Raw genomic sequence first — 19518 nt, 5'->3', positions numbered from 1 at the left:
AAGCCATCACTTAGGCCGCAGTCGGCGCACAGACTCCTCACGAGCTGCGGGGTGGCAGCGAAAGGCCTCGGCCTATTATTGCCAAATTTGTAAGGAGGGACACTAAATCCAGTTTGACGAGGAACAAAAAAAAGATTCAGGACTTGCAGAATCGGAATAGGGTCTTCACTAAGGACGATCTGACAAGCCTGAGAAACAAGATGTATAGAGAATTACAGAAAGATGAGAAATTTTGCGGCAAGGTGTGGACAACAGATGGGATAATTTATGTGCAAATGATGGAGAATGGCAAGGAAGTGCGACACAGCATAGAGACGCCAGATGGCTTATTTAAAGTAGGAATGGACAGAGGATAAAGTTCGTGATCTTGGATTGTACATGGATGATTAGGACAGGCTCGACCCCTTTCAGCCCTGCACTGTGATAAGCTCTATAAAACAGGATCACAATTGTACTCTGCAAGATGATTGCGAAACACTGAAATTTTTTAGCCACACCTCAGTCACTGAAGCACTGCTTCTGAGAATGTATTATAGGTTAAAATTCACTTGGCATAGATGGGGAAAATCTTATTTGGGTGCCGTTCATGTTCCACATGAAGAATCTATTTAACACAATGTTGACTCATTTGATATCATAGCTGATGATTTAATTATGATTGATAATATTTACAAGAATTGTTTAGTTTTACTGTTAGGTGATTTTAATGCCCGTACTAGTTGCTTATCTGATTGTGCTGATATGGATGAAGATTCTTTCTTCCCTTAAGACTTGTATGGGGAAGAGTTTTTGTTTGATGGTAGTGAGATGGATTTACTAGGCATATCAACTACAAGATATAATCAAGATAAGAATAATAATGGGTATAAATTGATTGAACTGTGTAAAGCCCTTAATTTAAAGATAGTGAATGGTAGGATGGGATCCGAGTTGGGAGTGGGTGAATTTACTTGCTACAAACCCAATGGTAAAAGTACTGTTGATTATGCCATCGTGAATCCTAAATTGATGTCCAAAGTATATTCTTTTGAAGTTGATATGTACGACATAAATCTCTCTGATGTCCACTGCCCAATTAATTTAAGTATCAAAACCAGGTACATATTGAATGAGTTGGATGTTTCTCATTTACCAGTGGAAAGAGATCATATCCCAGAAGTTCAATTAAAGACTAACTGGGACTCTAATCTAGCCAGTGAATTTAGAACTGCACTTGAAAGTTCATCTGAAGTGATTAGTAAACTAAAAGACAGAATATCAAGTTTAGATCTTAATTTGGTTACATGGAATGATATAACTCTTTTAAATCAGGAAATGTGTTCTATTTTTATTGGTACTGCAAAGCAATTAGGCATCAGTAAAGAAGTCAGGATGAGGAATTGTAACAGACTTAAGTGTAAACCAGATAAGGATTGATTTGATAATGAGTGTAAATCAATTAGAGATAAATACGTGAAGGAAAAATATAGGCTTAGAAAAATCAGAACAGTAGAATCCAGATGTGAATTGAAAAACCTTTCTAAATCCTATAAAAAGTCCATGAAATCCCAACGTAAAGATTACTTCATGCAGCTTCACATGGATCTGAGAAATATGAAATCATCCAATCCAAAACAATATTGGGAAATTCTGAATAACACAAATAAAAGCATTCCAAAATATGGAAATGTTTCCATTGGTGACTTTTATGACCATTTCTGAAATTTGTGTTGTGATAAATGTGCTGAGCAACAGTCCTTTTTGGAGATTATCACTTTGGCTCCCGAAAATGATTCTATATATCACCCATTTAGTATGGATGAAATCAAGGTTATAATTAAGAAACTGAAGAACAACAAGGCCTGTGGCGCTGATAACGTTATTAATGAATTTCTGAAGAACTGTCCGGAGATGATGATATCATTAATAGTTCACCTCTTCAATTTAGTGCTTGAGACAGGTCTCATACCTGAAGATTGGTGCACTGGTATTATTAAACCCATCTATAAGAACAAAGGGGATATAAATAGCCCTGATAATTATAGGGGAATTACATTGCTTAGCTGCATTGGTAAACTGTTTACTGCAGCCATAAATACTAGACTATCTTGGTTTATAGAAAGCTCTGGCATCTTAGGTGAAGAGCAAGCTGGATTCAGAGAGAATTACTCAACTCTGGATCATATCTTCCTCCTAAATTCTATTATTGAACTATATCTGTTTAACACGAAACGCTTATTTTGTGCTTTTATTGATTATAAAAAAGCCTTTGATTTAGTGGACAGATGTTCACTGTGGAAGAAATTGATTGGGTATGGGATTAATGGCAAAATTTTTAACGTTATATATAAGTTGTACAGCAATGCCAAATCTTGTATTAAAGTTGGGTCTATACTGTCAGATTTCTTTAGATGTAATGTGGGGGTAAGGCAAGGTGAAAATCTCTCACCATTGCTTTTTGCCATTTATTTAAACAACTTTGAGAATTATTTGAGTCAATCTTACAAAGGTTTAAATAGCCTTGCATCTAAGTTTTCCGAGTTTCTTAATAGTGAGGAGGTAGAAGTGTATATTAGGTTATATGTACTTCTTTACGCGGATGATACCATTGTCATGGCAGAATCTGAGGATGAGTTACAGCTTGCTCTTAACTGTGTTTATAAGTATTGCAATGAATGGAAACTCACTGTAAATACAGCAAAAACCAAAATTATTGCATTCTCCAGGGGCAAAATCTGGAATCTTCCTATTTTCCATTTTGGCCCTGATAAGATTGAAGCTTGTAGTGATTATATATATCTAGGTACCACATTTAATTATAATGGTAATTTTACTAAAGCTATTGATAAATTAATCAAGCCAGACGTGCACTGTATAGTCTGAAAACTAAGGCACTGTGAACTCTTTAACAGAACGATCATACCCATCTTGTTATATGGATCTGAAGTATGGGGTTTTAACAAATTAGATCAAGTTATTATGTTCCAAAAGAAATGTTTAAAAACTTTACTTGGAGTTAATAAAAGAACAGCAAATTGTATGGCATTTGGAGAATTGGGTCAACTTAGCATTGAAGCACTAGTGTACAAAAGAATGATAAATTTTTGGGGCTATCTTACTAATGGTAAAGAAAAAAAGTTCTCCAAATCCATGTTCAGACTACTTAAAGATATGTATGATAAGGATGTCTTTAAATCAAGATGGGTTTCAAAAGTTAAAGAGATTATAAATAATTGTGGATTTTCTTATGTGTGGTCAAATATTGGGTTAATTGATGCTGATTGGCTTAGGAATACCATTAGTCGGAGAATTGATGATATTTATAAGCAAAATTGGTATGGTGAAATCCAGAGTAATAGGTTATGTTCGAAGTATTGTCACTTTAAATTTGAAAACTCTTTGGAAAATTATCTTGTCTCTAACCTGAATCATTATGATCATATACTTCTTGTTAAATTTCGTTGTGGAAACCATCGGCTCCCTATTACAGAAGGTCATTTTTTAAATGATATAACTCAGGCTGAATGTAATCTTTGTAATATGAAGGCTATCGGCGATGAATATCATTATATACTGGTTTGCCCATTTTTTAACCCCTTAACTGGCAGCAAAAAAATCACCTGACAAAAACTACATAACACCCTCTGGTTATTATTGGCTCTGAACAACCCATTTCATAGCCTATTAACTGGCTGCGTCTGGTCCGCCGGCCGAATGAAGTGCATTTATATGGCAGGCTAGACCCGCCCATTTTGACTGACACCTCATTCGGCCAATCATGTTAAGAAATGGGTTTCCCAGAGCCAATAATACTCAGAGGGCGTCACGTAGCTTTGTCAGGTGATTTGGTGCAGCCAGTTACATGATTGGCCGAATGACGTGTCAATAAAAATGGGAGGGTCTAGCCTGCCATATAAAAGGGACTACAAACGGCCCGTCACCGGGCCCTTGCCAGTTAAGGGGTTAAAACCCAACGTGAAAAGTACCTGAGACAAAAAATTTTCTTCTGTCCAAATATACATAAGTTTTCTGCACTGTTTCAAACTAAGAACAAAACAACATTGTCTAATTTAATTAATTTTATTAAAATAATTCTATATTATTTTAAATAATTGCCTGTAAATTCTCTGTGTTAAATCAGGAATGTTTTCTTTTTACACATTCTGACTTCAGATTTATTGTTCACAGATTTTACAGATTGTTCTGTTTAATTGTTCATGTGTTTTTTGTTTGTTTGTTTGTTTGTTTTTAATCACTTTTAAACCTTTGCTGTAAACACGAGGCATGATGTTATGGTTGCTTAAATTTTTTTTAATGGTACTCTCATATCCCGAAAGGGGTTGTTTTAGAGTAAATAAAAATAAAAATAAAAGCCCATCCAAAGTGGTTGCTTAGTCACAGTTATGAGCTCATGAAGTTAACAACCCCTTAAGAAAAATTTTGTTTTTTGACACTGTGTATATCTAGTTTAGGCTCACATTTATCAAAGGTCTAGAATATAGTGTTTGGTATCATTTTAAAGGGAACCCTTGTGGCTTTCATTTGAGCCAGGTTTGGATCTCTCTGACCAGCATAGAGGGTAGTATAGCTCTTTAAACCACAAATACTACAAATTTTCCCATAATTTTCACCTAAACTAAATATTTTCTTTTAGCCCTGTGGCATCGAGGGACATCTGGGACACAAGAGTCAACCACTGCAATACTCAAAGGACTCTAAGGAGTCAGGAAATGTATAATATACCCACACTGTCTCTTTGTGGGAGGTGATTGTGAGCCATACTTACATTCTGAGCCATACAAGTTTAGGCCAGAACGTTTACTGGTTTTGTAGGGTGTGTGTGTGTGTGTGTACCTGTCTAGCTTGTTCATTATAGGGGTGGCAGTGGTGCAGGGGGCAGGTGCTCACCTTGCAACTGGAGGGTTGCTGGTTCGAGTCCCTGTCAGAGCGTATGCTGTCATTGTGTCCCTGGGCAAGACACTTAACCCACATTGCCTAAGTGTGAATGTGGTTGTGTGTTTGGTGGTGGTCGGAGGGGCCATGGGCGCAAATTGGCAGCCACGCCTCTGTCAGACTGCCCCAGGGCAGCTGTGGCTACATTAGCAGCTTACCACCACCAGGTATGATTGAGGTGTGAATGAATAGTGCATGAAATTGTAAAGCGTCTTTGAGTGTCTAGAAAAGCACTATATAAGACTAATGTATTATTATAATTTATTATTATTATTATAAAAAAAATTAAGCAGCAATGGTAGAAATTTACACTTGCATGCATTTTAACAGTGTACACAGGCCTGTTTATCAGGTTTTGTGGGGGTGGTTTCCATCCTGGGCTACTATTATGTAGCTAGAAACACACATGGCTCTGTGGAAGAAGACGATATTACACAAGTGATACCTAACACAAAGGGAAACCTAAGACACAATGTTGAAGAGGAATTCATTGAATCTTTACACCTTCACACCTGGGCACATGTGTTCACGCACATGTTCAATAGAGGGTCATAACCACCTCCAGGGGACTACGCCCACAGGGGTTTAAATACCTGGGTCTCTCCACCATTTGGTTGAGAACTGAAGAAGCCTTTCGGATGAGAGGTGAAACGTCTTCAAGAAACAAAAAGAAGTCCAGTCGCCTTTTTCAAGCTCCAGAGACTACTATGACCTGGATGACTGAGAATCTACACAGACATATTGCCTTGCACTTTGGGAGGAACACCCTTCAATTGGTGCGGGAGTATGAAAGGGACTCAAGAAAGCTAGCGGACTACAGGAACCACCTTCGTTTCAACTTGAGATGCAGACAGTCCAGACTGGTTCCCAAGAGTTTGCACCTTGGGTCCACAGTAAAAGGACATAGAGCTGACCAAATTCTATGGAGAGCACAGAACCACCTTTTGAGTGAAAGGATAAGACAGGTCCATTTCACCATAGATGCACTCCAGAACAAAATCCACCAGACTCAGCAGAAACTCTCATCACTCTTACCTCACACCATCGCAGAAGAAGTTTTTACATTTGTGGACAAAGCCCAGCTCGCACAACACATCAAAGGCAAGGAAAGACAACTACGTAAATTTCAAACTCTGCAAACCAAGGCATACCATTCATCTGTTAACAAACAGGACGACACGATAAGCAATGGAAACCAAGGAAAGTGGGTGAAGAACCTATCAGACAGGGTCCTCACCAAACCAGAAGAAAATGTGCTAGCCAAAGGACTCAACTTTGCCATAGCCCCACAACAGCTTCCCATAGTAGACCTCATCACAGCAACAGAAACCGCTATAAGAAATAACAAACTTTCTCATCCTGTAGCAGAACAGATCAGGATGAAAGTTTCAGCCACTCTCTCCAGTGCAAGACTTCCTCCATCCAACCTCACCATTCAGGAGAAGAAGGCCATCACAGCCCTAAGCAAGGATCAAAACATCACCATACTGCCGGCCGACAAGGGGAGGTGCACGGTTGTGCTGAATTCATCGGATTACCACAACAAAATTACTACACTCCTCAGTGACAACAATACTTATGAGGTCTTGAGACGTGATCCCACAAGCAACTACAAGAAAAAAGTTGTTTGCTGCCTGCAACAACTTGAAAAGGAAAAAGCCATTGACCGCCCCACTTACTACCGCCTGTACCCTGGAGAAGCCACTCCATGCATTTATGGACTCCCAAAGATCCACAAAGAAGGAGTCCCACTTCGACCCATTATCAGCAGTATAAACTGGGTCACCTACAACATTTCCAAACATCTCGACACCATCTTATCACCGCTTGTTGGCATCACACCCCACCACATTGAAAACTCTACAGATTTTACTAACAAGGTCCAGAATCTTGTACTGGATCCAGATGAAACCATGGTGTCCTTTGATGTGGTTTCACTTTTCACTTGCATACCCACAACTGAGGCAGTGGAGACCGTCAGAAGACGACTACAGTAAGACGATTCCTTACGGAACAGAACCAGCTTCACCCCAGATCAGATTTGTGCACTTTTAGATCTCTGCCTTACCACAACATATTTTAAATACAATGATGGATTCTACAGACAGAAGCATGGATGTGCCATGGGCTCCCCAGTGTCTCCCATTGTAGCCAACCTTTACATGGAGGAAGTGGAAAGTAAAGCTCTTGGTTCTTTCAAAGGGAAGGCACCTAGCCACTGGTACAGATATGTAGATGACACCTGGGTCAAAATCAAAACCCAAGAAGTAGAAGCCTTCACGTCACATTAACTCAGTGGATAAATACATACGTTTTACCAGGGAGGACACCAGAGATAACAAGTTACCATTCCTGGACTGTGCGGTGCTTATCGAGGAAGATGGAAGCCTCAACATTGAAGTTTACCGGAAGCCCACACACACAGACCAGTATCTCCTCTTTGACTCCCACCACCCTCTGGAACACAAACTTGGGGTGATCAGGACCCTACAACACCGTGCGGAAAGTGTTCCCTCTAAGGCAGAAGGGAAGCATAAGGAACACACACACATTGAGAAAGCCCTCAAAACATGCGGTTACCCCAACTGGGCCTTCATCAAATCAGCTAAGATGCACAGGAATGAAGGCCAAACACAAACTACAGAGAATAGGAAGGACAAGAGGAACAACATTGTCATCCCATATGTGTCAGGCTTGTCAGAGAAACTCAGAAGAATTTTCTCCAAGCATGACATCTCAGTATACTTCAAACCAAGTCACACCCTAAGACAAAAACTGGTTCATCCCAAGGACAAACCCGCCAAACACAAGATCAGCGATGTAGTGTATGCTGTTCAGTGCAGTGAAGAGTGCTTGGACCTCTACATTGATGAAACCAAACAGCCTCTTCACAAACGAATGGCACAACATAGAAGAGCCACCTCAACAGGACAAGATTCAGCAGTACATCTGCATCTGAAGGAAAAAGGGCACTCTTTTGAGGATGCCAATGTCCGCATTTTGGACAGGGATGACAGATGGTTTGAAAGAGGAGTGATAGAAGCATCTATGTCCACTGTGAACAACCATCATTGAACAGAGGAGGTGGATTACGTCACCAACTTTCCCCCGCTTACAGTGCTGTCCTGAGCTCCCTTCCCAGACGTCTCAACCCCCATTCACACCTTTGTTCCAGTGACCTCAATAGGCCACAGGAAACAATGGAGCGGAGTCCTAAATTGGTTTCAACTGAAACCACTGATTAAATATGACCCACGCCCCCTTCACACCTGAGCACATGTGTTCACGCACATGATCAATAGAGGGTCATAACCACCTCCAGGGGACTACGCCCACAGGGGTTTAAATACCTGGGTCTCTCCACCTTTTGGTTGAGAACTGAAGAAGCCTTTCGGATGAAAGGTGAAACATCTTCAAGAAACAAAAAGAAGTCCAGTCGCCTTTTTCAAGCTCCAGAGACTACTATGACCTGGATGACTGAGAATCTACACAGACATATTTACATATCAGAGCATATGGGCCAAAAGACTTTGGCCCAAAAAACTACTCACAAGACAACACAATTATTCTTAAGGGGTTGTTAAATTCATGAGCTGATAACTGTGATTAAACTACCACTTTGGAAGGGCTATCATACCAAAATATCATCTACAGACATATAACTTTTCAAAAATTATGGTTGAGGTTTGCCACCCTGAGATGGACCAAAAAGCAGTCTGGCCCATGGACTATAACAGATGGAATCACATCAGCCCATCAAAACAGAGGCATCTACTTTTCTTGAACAGCCATCTGCACTAAAGGTTTATCTAGTGTTTCAACATTTAAAGACTTTGGTTCTGTTTTTGATATTGTACATTTGTTTGAAGTGGCTTTTTTTGTTTTCTTTTTTTGTTCTGTGTTCCATTTAAAGTTTATTTAAAATGTTAAACAAAAAAATGCTTTTTTAACAACACAAATGCACAAAATAAAGCAATTATGGACTTTATCCTAAAAACACTGAATGCAAAACAGGCAAACCATTCATTTTCACCTAATAGGCTAAAATATGAGGATGCAAACAATCACAACTAAAGAGCCATTTGGGAACTAAAAGAGCCGGCTCTTCTTTGGGACCCAAACCTAAAAAGACGGCTCTCTGAAAAGAGCCGAACTTCCATCACTATTTGTAGGGGAAGCTGGACCCACCCGTAAAACAGACACAGCTAAAGTTTCCTATGAGCACAAAGCAAGTGGAGTTTTAAGCAACCACAAGATGGCAGTAATGTAAGATCGATGCAAACAGGAGAAGAGCTTTATTAAAGGACAGCGATCGCTTTACTTTGGTACATTTTAATTTACATCTATTTAGATTTGACATTGCAAGTATCGCTCACGAATATGTTTAATGACTGCATTATTTTGCTTTATAAATAATGGATTAACAGTTTAAGATTAGCAGTCTTCTTCAGATACTAAGGTTAATTATGGAGTTCCACAGGGTTCTGTGCTAGGACCAGTTCCATTTACATTATACATGCTTCCCTTAGGCAGTATTATTAGAAAGTATTGCATCAATTTTCATTGTTATGCAGATGATACTCAGCTTTACCTATCAATGAAGCCAGATGACACACATCAATTACTTAAACTGCAGGAATGTCTTAAAGACATTAAGGCCTGGATGACCTCTAATTTCCTGCTTCTAAATTCTGATCAAACTGAAATTCTTGTGCTCGGCCCCACAAATCTTAGAAACATGGTGTCTAACCAGATACTTACTCTGGATGGCATTACTTTGGCCTCCAGTAACACTGTGAGAAATCTTGGAGTCATTTTTGACCAGGATATGTCCTTCAATGCACATATTAAACAAATATGTAGGACCGCTTTTTTGCATTTGCGCAATAATTCTAAAATTAGAAACATCCTTTTTCAGAGTGATGCTTAAAAGCTCATTCATGCATTTATTACTTCTAGGCTGGATTATTGTAATTCATTATTATCAGGCTGTCCTAAAAGCTTCCTGAAAAGCCTTCAGCTGATCCAAAATGCTGCAGCTAGAGTACTGACAGGGACTAGAAAGAGAGAGCAGATTTCTCCCATATTGGCTTCTCTTCATTGGCTCCCTGTTAAATCAAGAATAGAATTTAAAATCCTTCTAATTATATACAAGGTCTTGAATAATCAGGCCCCATCTTGCCTGGAGTGGTGGCCTAGGGGAGAAGAAGAGGGTTCGTCACTGAGAGGACCCTGGTTCAAATCCTTGGGCTGGCATCACTGTGGGTCCCTGAGCAAGCCCACCCCCCCAGGTTGCTCCCCGGGCGCCCTTTGGCTGCCCCCTGCTCCATGCTGTGCTGTGTGTACTACATACTCCATGTGTGTGATGGGTTAAATGCAGAGAATGAATTTCACTGCATGTAAATGTATGTGACAAATAAAGCTCTTTCTTCTTCTATCTTATCTCAAAGACCTCATAGTACCATATCACCCCAACAGAGCACTTCGCTCTCAGACTGCTGGCTTACTTGTGGTTCCTAGGATACTTAAGAGTAGAATGGGAGGCAGAGCCTTCAGCTTTCAGGCCCCTCTTCTGTGGAACCAGCTCCCAGTTTGGATTCAGGAGACAGACACCCTCTCTATTTTTAAGATTAGGCTTAAAACTTTCCTTTATGATCAAGCTTATAGTTAGGGCTGGATCAGGTGACCCTGAACCCTCCCTTAGTTATGCTGCTATAGGCCTAGGCTGCTGGGGGGTTCCCATAATACACTGTTTCTTTTCATTCACCTTATTTACTTTGTTTATACTCCACTCTGCATTTAATCATTATTATTAATCTCTGTCTCTCCCCCCTCAGCAGATGACCCCCCCCCCCCCCCCCTCCCTGAGCCTGGTTCTGCTGGAGATTACTTCCTGTTAAAGGGAGTTTTTCCTTCCCACTGTCACCAAGTGCTGCTCATAGGGGGTCGTTTTGACTGTTGGGTTTTCTCTGTATTACTGTAGGGTCTTTACCCACAATACAAAGTACCTTGAGGCGACTGTTTGCTGTGATTTGGCGCTATATAAATAAAATTGAATTGAATTGAAATAAGTTTTACATCAACTACAGACCGGAATAGGTCATGGTAAAGACATTCTTCAGTTAAGTACAAGTACAGATAAGTTAAAGTACTGAGAAATTTCAAAGTACTGGTTCAACTGCTTTACTAAAGTAAAAATGGAAAAAGTACAGGATCTTAAATGTTCTCAAAGTACCCCGACCACAGCTTTATGGACATTTGCACCAAAAACACTGCTCCATCAGTCCACGTTAACCCCAGTGTATAGCAGGAGGTTCTTGTTTTTTGGGTTTTTTTATGGTAATACTGTCTTTGCATACTGCAGCAAGTATTGTGGTGTCTGTTCCTCTGACTGACCTTCATCATTGATTTTCTTTAAAATCAGCCCTGTGACCGTCATTGGATCATCAGTGTACGTCTCCACCATCAAATCCACTGTTTCCAGTACGTCTGCTGTCTCCAGATGGGATTTTTCAATGGCTGGAAAACCACCAAGTACCCCAGGATCCTGAAGGTACCTGTGGAAGGTTTTCAGCTTCTCCTCACTCAACTCCTCCAACACATCTAGGAGGTGTTCGTCTACAGGCTTCGTCATCTTTGCTCTACGAAAACATCAGAAGATATTTTCAATACAAAGAACAGACTGAAACAGGCTCAGTGGGTCCCATAGGGCTCATTTTCAGGTTTTCCTCAAGTACATGACATCTCTGCTACTCGTGAATTATTTATGACCTTCTGTTTTAAGCCTGAGCTCACCAACATATTTAACATACCAGGGTTATAGAATGGTCTCCCTCAAGACCCCCAAAATAACCACTGCAAAAATAACTACAGTTACAGGTAATTTGTATATTGTACAAAAGGCAAATTACAGCATCAGCATTTAACTGCTTAACTCTTTTTATTTCACTGTGACATCATGCAGTTTTGACTCATTTCAGATGAACATTATTTGTTTTATGTTTATGAAATCCAACAAGATAACTTTTGTCCCAATAAAACTAATCAAACTGAACTCACATCATTCCAATTTCAGCATTTTTGTCCTTATTGTCTTTCAGCGAAACTAGATGGGCCCACCTGTCGAAGAAGGTGACTAACTTCAAGTCAAATTTAAATATTTGAATTCATACACAGTGTGAAATGAATCACATACACAAAACTATGACTAACACACACTACAGGAAGTTTTAGTGATATTTGGGACTGTGTCCTTCAAATGACTGACAGAGAGCTTTGCGGTTCCCTACACTCTGTCACAAATTAAAGGAAAAACCAGCACCTTTCTTCCCTACAGTGAGGAGAGCTGGTGGCTCTGTTCTGCTGTGCAAGCTGCATTAGAAACCCCATACACTGGTATTTTTAAAAAGCTCTCATTCTAATAGAAACAGCAAAATACACTGCTCAAAAAAATAAAGGGAACACTTAAACAACACAATATAACTCCAAGTGAATCAAACTTCTGTGAAATCAAACTGTCCACTTAGGAAGCAACACTGATTGACAATAAATTTCACATTCTGTTGTGCAAATGGAATAGACAACAGGTGGAAATGATTGTCAATTAGCAAGACACACTCAATAAAGGAGTGGTTCTGCAGGTGGGGATCACAGACCACTTCTCAGTACCTATGCTTTCTGGCTGATGTTTTGGTCACTTTTGAATGTTGGTGATGCAGTCACACTCATGGTAGCATGTGATGGACTCTAGAGTTCTGTTTGAACTCTCCACCCTTAGACACTGAGGTTAAAGGTAAAGTGTTGATGAGGTGAGTTTCCTGCAGGATGTGAGTATCTAAGATCAGTTCTCAGAAACTCTGAAGAGCTGCTATTACACCTTAAACCAGGGATCCTCCAATCCAGGCCTCGAGGTCCGGTGTCCTGCGGGTTTTAGATGTGTCCCTGATCCAACACACCTGAATAAAATGGCTGAATTACCTCCTCAGTATGCTGTCAAGTTCTCCAGAGTCCTGCTAATGACTTCTATATTTGACTCAGGTGTGTTGAAGCAGACACACATCTAAAACCTGGAGGACACCGGACCTCGAGGCCTGGATTTGAGGATCCCTGCCTTAAACACTGTCAGCAGATCTGATCAGAGCAGGCAGACAGCTCTACATAATCTCTCATCTCAGTCTTTCTTCTTTTTAACAGTAAAGATGTTTTAATCTTGTGTTTCTGGTCATCTAAACAGAGGTGTAAGCAGCAGTGCCCTCTACAGGTTGTATGAATTATGACTAAGGAAGGAGGAGGAGGAGGAGGCTACAGCAGAGGGATGAGCTCAGCTGGATGGGTGGAACAGGATTGTCCCATTTATTACTCACACCACCGTTTTAATTTTGCTATTTTAATAAACTTTTTTTTTTGTACTAAAAGTTTGATATATTTATCAAACATACACTGATATATGCTTTCAGGGTCAATGTGTGCTACGAATAAAGCTCTGAATGATGGGGGGGGGGGGGGCAACCCAGTGCTGCAGTGTTCAGCACTATCACCCCCCCCCTTTCAACAAGCTTCCTGTTCCCAGAGCCCAACTGAGGTCTTCCTGTGTGGAATTTGCATGTTCTCCTACATGCAGTCCAATAAAAAATGTTCAGTTAAAAGAAAAAATAATAAACACCTAACCCTTAACCCCCAATCTTTTGTGCAAATCAAGAAAAACTGTTGAATTTTCATTTAAAACTTTGCTTCAGAAGTTTCAAAAATAACTCTTTGTATCTTTTGACTTCATGTTTGCTGTTTTGTGTCCAAAATTTCTATTGTTTTACAATAAAAAAAGAAAAAAAAAAACAATGTATGTTCTCACAGTGAACATGCATGAATCTGCATAGATGTCAACACAGACAAATGAAAGCTGAATGATCAGACAGACTTACAGCAACGAGGCTGAGTCCAGGTTCTCCTCACAGGTTCCGGAGTTCAGAGTACAGCTGAAGACTTTACCTGGAGACACTGACACACCGAGTCCTCTGAGACACTGAGCTGCAGCTTCTTTGCTGCTCTGTGTTTTTTTTCCTTGTCAAACCTGAATGTCAGCTTCCTGGAACAAACTGGTTTGATCTGCTCATTCTGGCTGTTTCCAGTTAAAGGAAGAAAAAAAACTGATTTACTGACTCACACATTAGATTAGTCTTACTTTAATAAAACACTTGTGAACAAACTGTCAGAGCGCATCCAGCAGTCATGTTCTGTAGTGGGAGACCTCCAAAGTGTGCATTTCACTGCAGGGTGGAGCTGTGTGCTACCCTTTGAACTCTGAAACAGTTCCTCTCTCAGCTCTGCCTCTGTGCTGCCTGTTCAGGTGGAGAATAAATTCAATTCAATTCAATTTTATTTATATAGTGCCAAATTACAACAAACAGTCACCTCAAGGAATATATAAATAATAAAGAGGAAGAGCTCCAGTTTGCATCATGTAGCAGCTCCCTGTGCTGCTGTCTCCTACAGCATGTGTGTTTGAATGCAAAATGTCCTAAGAACTATTTTGAAGCCTAACCTAAAAATGAATTTCACATCACGTATTCATCAGTTAGTGTTTGTGCAGCTGTGATGAAGAGGAGCATGCTAGCTAATATTGAAACCACCATCATGTATTAAAATGAAAATAATCAGAACACCAGTGAAAGAAAAATCAGAGCCAAAGACAAAGATATCGGAAAAGTACAAAATATGGCAGTGGTGCTAAACACAGTTAGATATGAACAGGTTGGTGCTTGATCTTTCTTCACATGTGAAACAAAGCTGCTTTGTACGACAACGATTGATGTAGGTGAACAGAACTTTTAGGCATCAAGTTGATGCTTGAGGAGTGGCGTCACTGGTTAGAGGTGGGCTGAGATAACTTTTCTGATTTGTACTGATCACAAGAATCTCACTTATTTACAGCCAGCTAAATGATTAAATGCATTCCATGCACACTGATCACTGTTTTTTTTTTTTTCTTTTTGGCACTTCAACTTTCACATTTCATAACACCCAGGTCTAAGAATGTCAAAGTTGATGCTCCATCACACCAGTTTTCCTCCTCAGCTTGCTCTGCTGTCATTCACTGGGGCCATATAGCAAGATCCTCCTGTCACCCAAGGTGAGTAGGACACAGACTTTTTTAAAATGATACTTTTGGTGGCCCTCTCTCAGCTCAGGATGTTAAGGATTATGCAGCTGCTTGTTCAATTTGTGCCTGCAACAAGAACAGTAATCAATCTCTGTCAGGTTTACTTCAGCCTCTTACCATTCCTCATAGACCATGGTCTCACAGCCATAGACTTTGTTATGGGGTTAACAGCCTCCAATGGCAACTCTGTCATCCTATCAATCATCGACAGGTTTTCTAAGGCAGCTCATTTCATTGCACTCAACAAATTACCCTCAGCCTCCGAAACCACTAAAATGATCATCAAGCATGTCTTCCAGCTCTATGGGATCCCGGAAGAGATCCTCTCCAACAGGGTTCCTCAGTTCATTTCGAAAGTCTGGAAAACTGTCTGTATCGCTAAGTGAGTCTCAGTTCAGAGAGGCTCAATCAAGAGCTAGTGGCCACTCTTCACCATGTCGCATCCAGTAGCCCCACCACTTCGAGCACTTACTTACCATGCCCACCTAATATGCCCACAATAGCCTAACCTCTTCTACTACCAAATTCTCTCCCTTCGAGGCATCCTTAGGTTTTCAGCCTCCATTGTTCCCCAAGTTGGAGGTGGAGTTAGAGGTTCCCTTGGTGCAACATCACTTAGAGAGGAGTAAACAAGTATAAGAATAAACTAGAAAGGTTCTCCTTTGCACTCAAGAAAGCACTCTTCTTCCAAGTTTATTCCACCATCAACTAATTGATGATTAGGGACAGAGACATCACACTAACACTGCATGAAAAGTGGGTTTTCAACAGTTTCTTGTATGTAATATTGCCGCGTGCCTTGAGCTTTAGGGCTCTCAGCAGGAGGCTTTGGCCAGAACAGTAAACTGTAGGGAAACTGCCGTGGACTCTCTGTGTCAGTGCTCCCTCAGCTCCCCCCCTCTCCTCAGGTCTAGGGCAGGATCTCATATTTAAAGGAGGTTTCTGTGAGTCATACAAATGCAAAGCAAGTACTCACCAGTGGTCTACCCCTCCCAATAGTTGTGAGCAGCATATTTTTATTTTGAGATATATATAATCAAATTTACATTATCATCTTTTAAGCCTTTTTCCATTTCAATGTGACTACACATAAATTATACAGCGAAACATTCAAACAAGACTAAACTCAGAAGAAGTCATTCTAATTTATAAATTAGTATTATCTAGTTGGAAATATACTTTTGGACGTTTTCAGCTTTTGTCCCTTTTTCCAATAAGGCTGTGAGCTTCTGTCTGTGAGCTTCTGTCTGTGAGCTTCTGTCTGTGAGCCTTTGTCATGGAGTTTTTTGTGAACCCTGAACTTTAGTGGACTGAGGGAGATAAACAAAGGCTATAACTTGATTTTGGTGACACTACAAACATTATTTTCACTGAAAAGCAAACTCAGTTTTCAGTCTAATTCACTGTAACAAAAAGTCTGTCACACCATCATCCTCTCCTTTGCAGTGGCTTCCCAGCTAGCATTGAACATTCAGACAATGTTCCATGAACGCTGCCATAAACGTTCAGTGAATGTTCACATGCATTAATGACATTAAAGACTACCAAGGCAGATGGAATAAGAAAACATATAAACATATAAAACATATAAACTTTTATTTTGCTATACATGGATGTACATAAGAGATATCAGCAAAACCTTCATGAGAAAAATGTAAAAAAAAAAAAAAAAAAAACAGACAGTGATGTGTGTCTTCCAGCTCATAGGGGGTCATTTTGACTGTTGGGTTTTCTCTGTATTATTGTAGGGTCTTTACCCACAATACAAAGCGCCTTGAGGCGACTGTTTGTTGTGATTTGGTGCTATATAAATAAAATTGAATTGAAATGAAATGAATTGAATTTGTGTGGCAGCTTCCTCGCCTGTGATTGGACAATACAGATCACATGCGGGATCACGCTGAAAGTCTCGCAAGACCAAACGAAATCAGTGCGGTCGTTCTCTTCCGTTCAAACTGAATGGCGTTCTTTGTCTACGCTGCTTTTTTGGTACGACAATGGAGGACGTCGTCTATATTTTCAACACCCCAGAAGCTCCTCGTGAAAGCGGGCCTCTCTACCGGCCAGCTTCAACCAGCCCCGCTGCAGACGAGAAGACACTGCTGGCTGCAATGAGTGGGTTATCTCCTCAGTTACTCAAGTTTCTACCAGCGCAGCTGAAATACAAGATGGCGTCTATTGCATAGAGACTCGATGCTCTGGACTCTAACAAAGAAAAGACGGCAGCACAATCCGAAAACTGCGGTAAGACTTGATCGTTTCTAAAAGATAAATACTAAGAGTGGAGGAATGGTCACAGTAAGCTGACAGACGTATTGTGATTTGGTTTCTTATTTTTATTTGGTTTCATCTTATAGGAAGCAGTTCCTGCACAGCTCTGAATCCAATAAAAGCCGGTATGATCCTCTGCAGAGGTAAGAATCAGAAACAAAGCAGCAGTATTCAATGTGTGGAGGAGAGAAGAACTTCAAATGTTTTTACTCTTATTTATTTTCCACAGACTGTGTCCACCTCACAACGCGAGTGTGAGTGTTCCTAATGCGTGGACCGTGATATAATTGTGTGTAAGTATCTATTGGTGTTTGTGTGTTTTTTGCCTGGATATGTTTATGTATACACTGTGTTTATGCTCTTTATTTACAATGTACAAAAATGTTTTCCAGCTTCTTGTTAAACCTACAGACGGTCCGCCGCAGCTTCCGCTACAGTCAGCCTCACGTTCAGGAAAAGGCGGCAGCCATTAAAAATCCTGCCCGGTGACGTCAAGTCAAGTCAAGTCAAGTTTATTTATAAAGCACATTTAAAACAACGACGTTGACCAAAGTGCTGTACAAGATCTGTAACCCCAAGGACTATACTAAATAAAAATAAAAATATATAAATAAATAAATAAAATAATAAAATAAAAATAAATAAATAAAAACATTAAGAACAATAAATAACATAAGAAAATTAAAAATTAAAACGTTTAAAACAAGTACCATAAAATACCATAAAACAATCATCTAAAAGGAGGTAGCACTGCAGCCAAATGCCAAGGAAAAGAAATGTGTTTTTAATAGAGATTTAAATGTGTGTATCGTCTGAGCTGTGCGGATATGGAGAGGTAGATCGTTCCATAGCCTTGGTGCTGCTGCTGCAAAAGCTCGATCACCTCTCTGTTTTAGTCTGGTTTTAGGCCTCTGTAAGAGCAGCTGGTTCGATGACCTCAGAGCTCTTACAGGGGTGTGACAGTGAAGCAGCTCAGACAGATACAAAGGTGCCAGTCCGTTTAAGGCTTTAAAAGTAAGCAATAAAATCTTAAAATCGATTCTAAAACGGACAGGGAGCCAGTGAAGGGATGACAGGACTGGGGTAATGTGTTCATGCTTTTTTAAACCGGTTAAAAGACGAGCTGCCGCATTCTGGACTACCTGCAGGCGGCGCACAGATGATTGATCTATGCCAAAGTACAGAGAATTACAGTAGTCCAGGCGGGAAGTAATAAAAGCATGAATAACTTTTTCCAGGTCCTGCTGTGGGAGATAAGGTTTTACCTTGGCAATAACTCTGAGTTGGTAAAAACTGATTTTGGTAACAGCACTTACTTGCTTCTCCATTTTAAAACTACTATCTAAAATGACACCCAGATTTTTCACAGCATCACGACAGTGAGGAGCCAAATGACTCGGAGTGCCAGAGGAGTAGCTTGAGGGGTCAAATTTACCAAAGCATATGACCTCGGTTTTGCTTTCATTAAGTTTTAGGAAATTGTTTCTCATCCAGGACTTGATGTCACTTAGACAGTTCAGCAGGGGTTCCCATGGATCTCTGCTGTTCAGTTTGATGGGCATATACACCTGGATGTCGTCAGCAAAACAGTGGAAACAAATATTATGTTTCCTAAAAATCGACCCTAGAGGCAACATATACAATGAGAAAAGAATTGGGCCCAGAATGGACCCCTGAGGCACTCCACAAGAAAGCTTTGCTGTGGTAGAAAAACAGTCTCCTAGATGGACAGAGAAACTTCTATCAGTAAGATATGATCTGAACCAAGTCAGAACCGTGCCTTTAATGCCAATTTCATGTTCTAGGCGGGATAGAAGGATCTCGTGGTCCACAGTGTCAAAGGCAGCTGACAGGTCTAGAAGTACTAAAACTGCAGGACTACCAGAGTCCACAGTTAAAAGCAGATCGTTAAAAACTCTTAAAAGAGCCGTCTCTGTGCTGTGACGCATTCTAAAACCTGACTGAAACTTTTCCCACATTCCATGTTCACTTAAAAATGCTTGAAGTTGCTTAAAAACAACTTTTTCAAGAACCTTGGATAAAAATGGTAATTTAGAAATTGGTCTGTAATTTGAAAGAACATCAGGGTCAAGGTTCTTCTTCTTGATTAGAGGCTGTACAACTGCATGTTTAAAGGCAGCTGGAACACAACCAGATGC

The 19518-nt window shown here is 40.2% G+C and overlaps 1 pseudogene; it reads right to left on the bottom strand.

Annotated features, from left to right (window-relative positions):
• Positions 1 to 13940, bottom strand: part of LOC115791158 (NACHT, LRR and PYD domains-containing protein 12-like) — a 1329445-nt pseudogene extending 1315505 nt beyond the window's left edge.
• Between the last annotated feature and the right edge of the window lie 5578 nt (positions 13941 to 19518).

This window comes from Archocentrus centrarchus, chromosome 2 (assembly GCF_007364275.1).
Source record: "Archocentrus centrarchus isolate MPI-CPG fArcCen1 chromosome 2, fArcCen1, whole genome shotgun sequence".
Taxonomy (NCBI): domain Eukaryota; kingdom Metazoa; phylum Chordata; class Actinopteri; order Cichliformes; family Cichlidae; genus Archocentrus; species Archocentrus centrarchus.
This window is presented reverse-complemented; position numbering and strand designations above follow the sequence as displayed.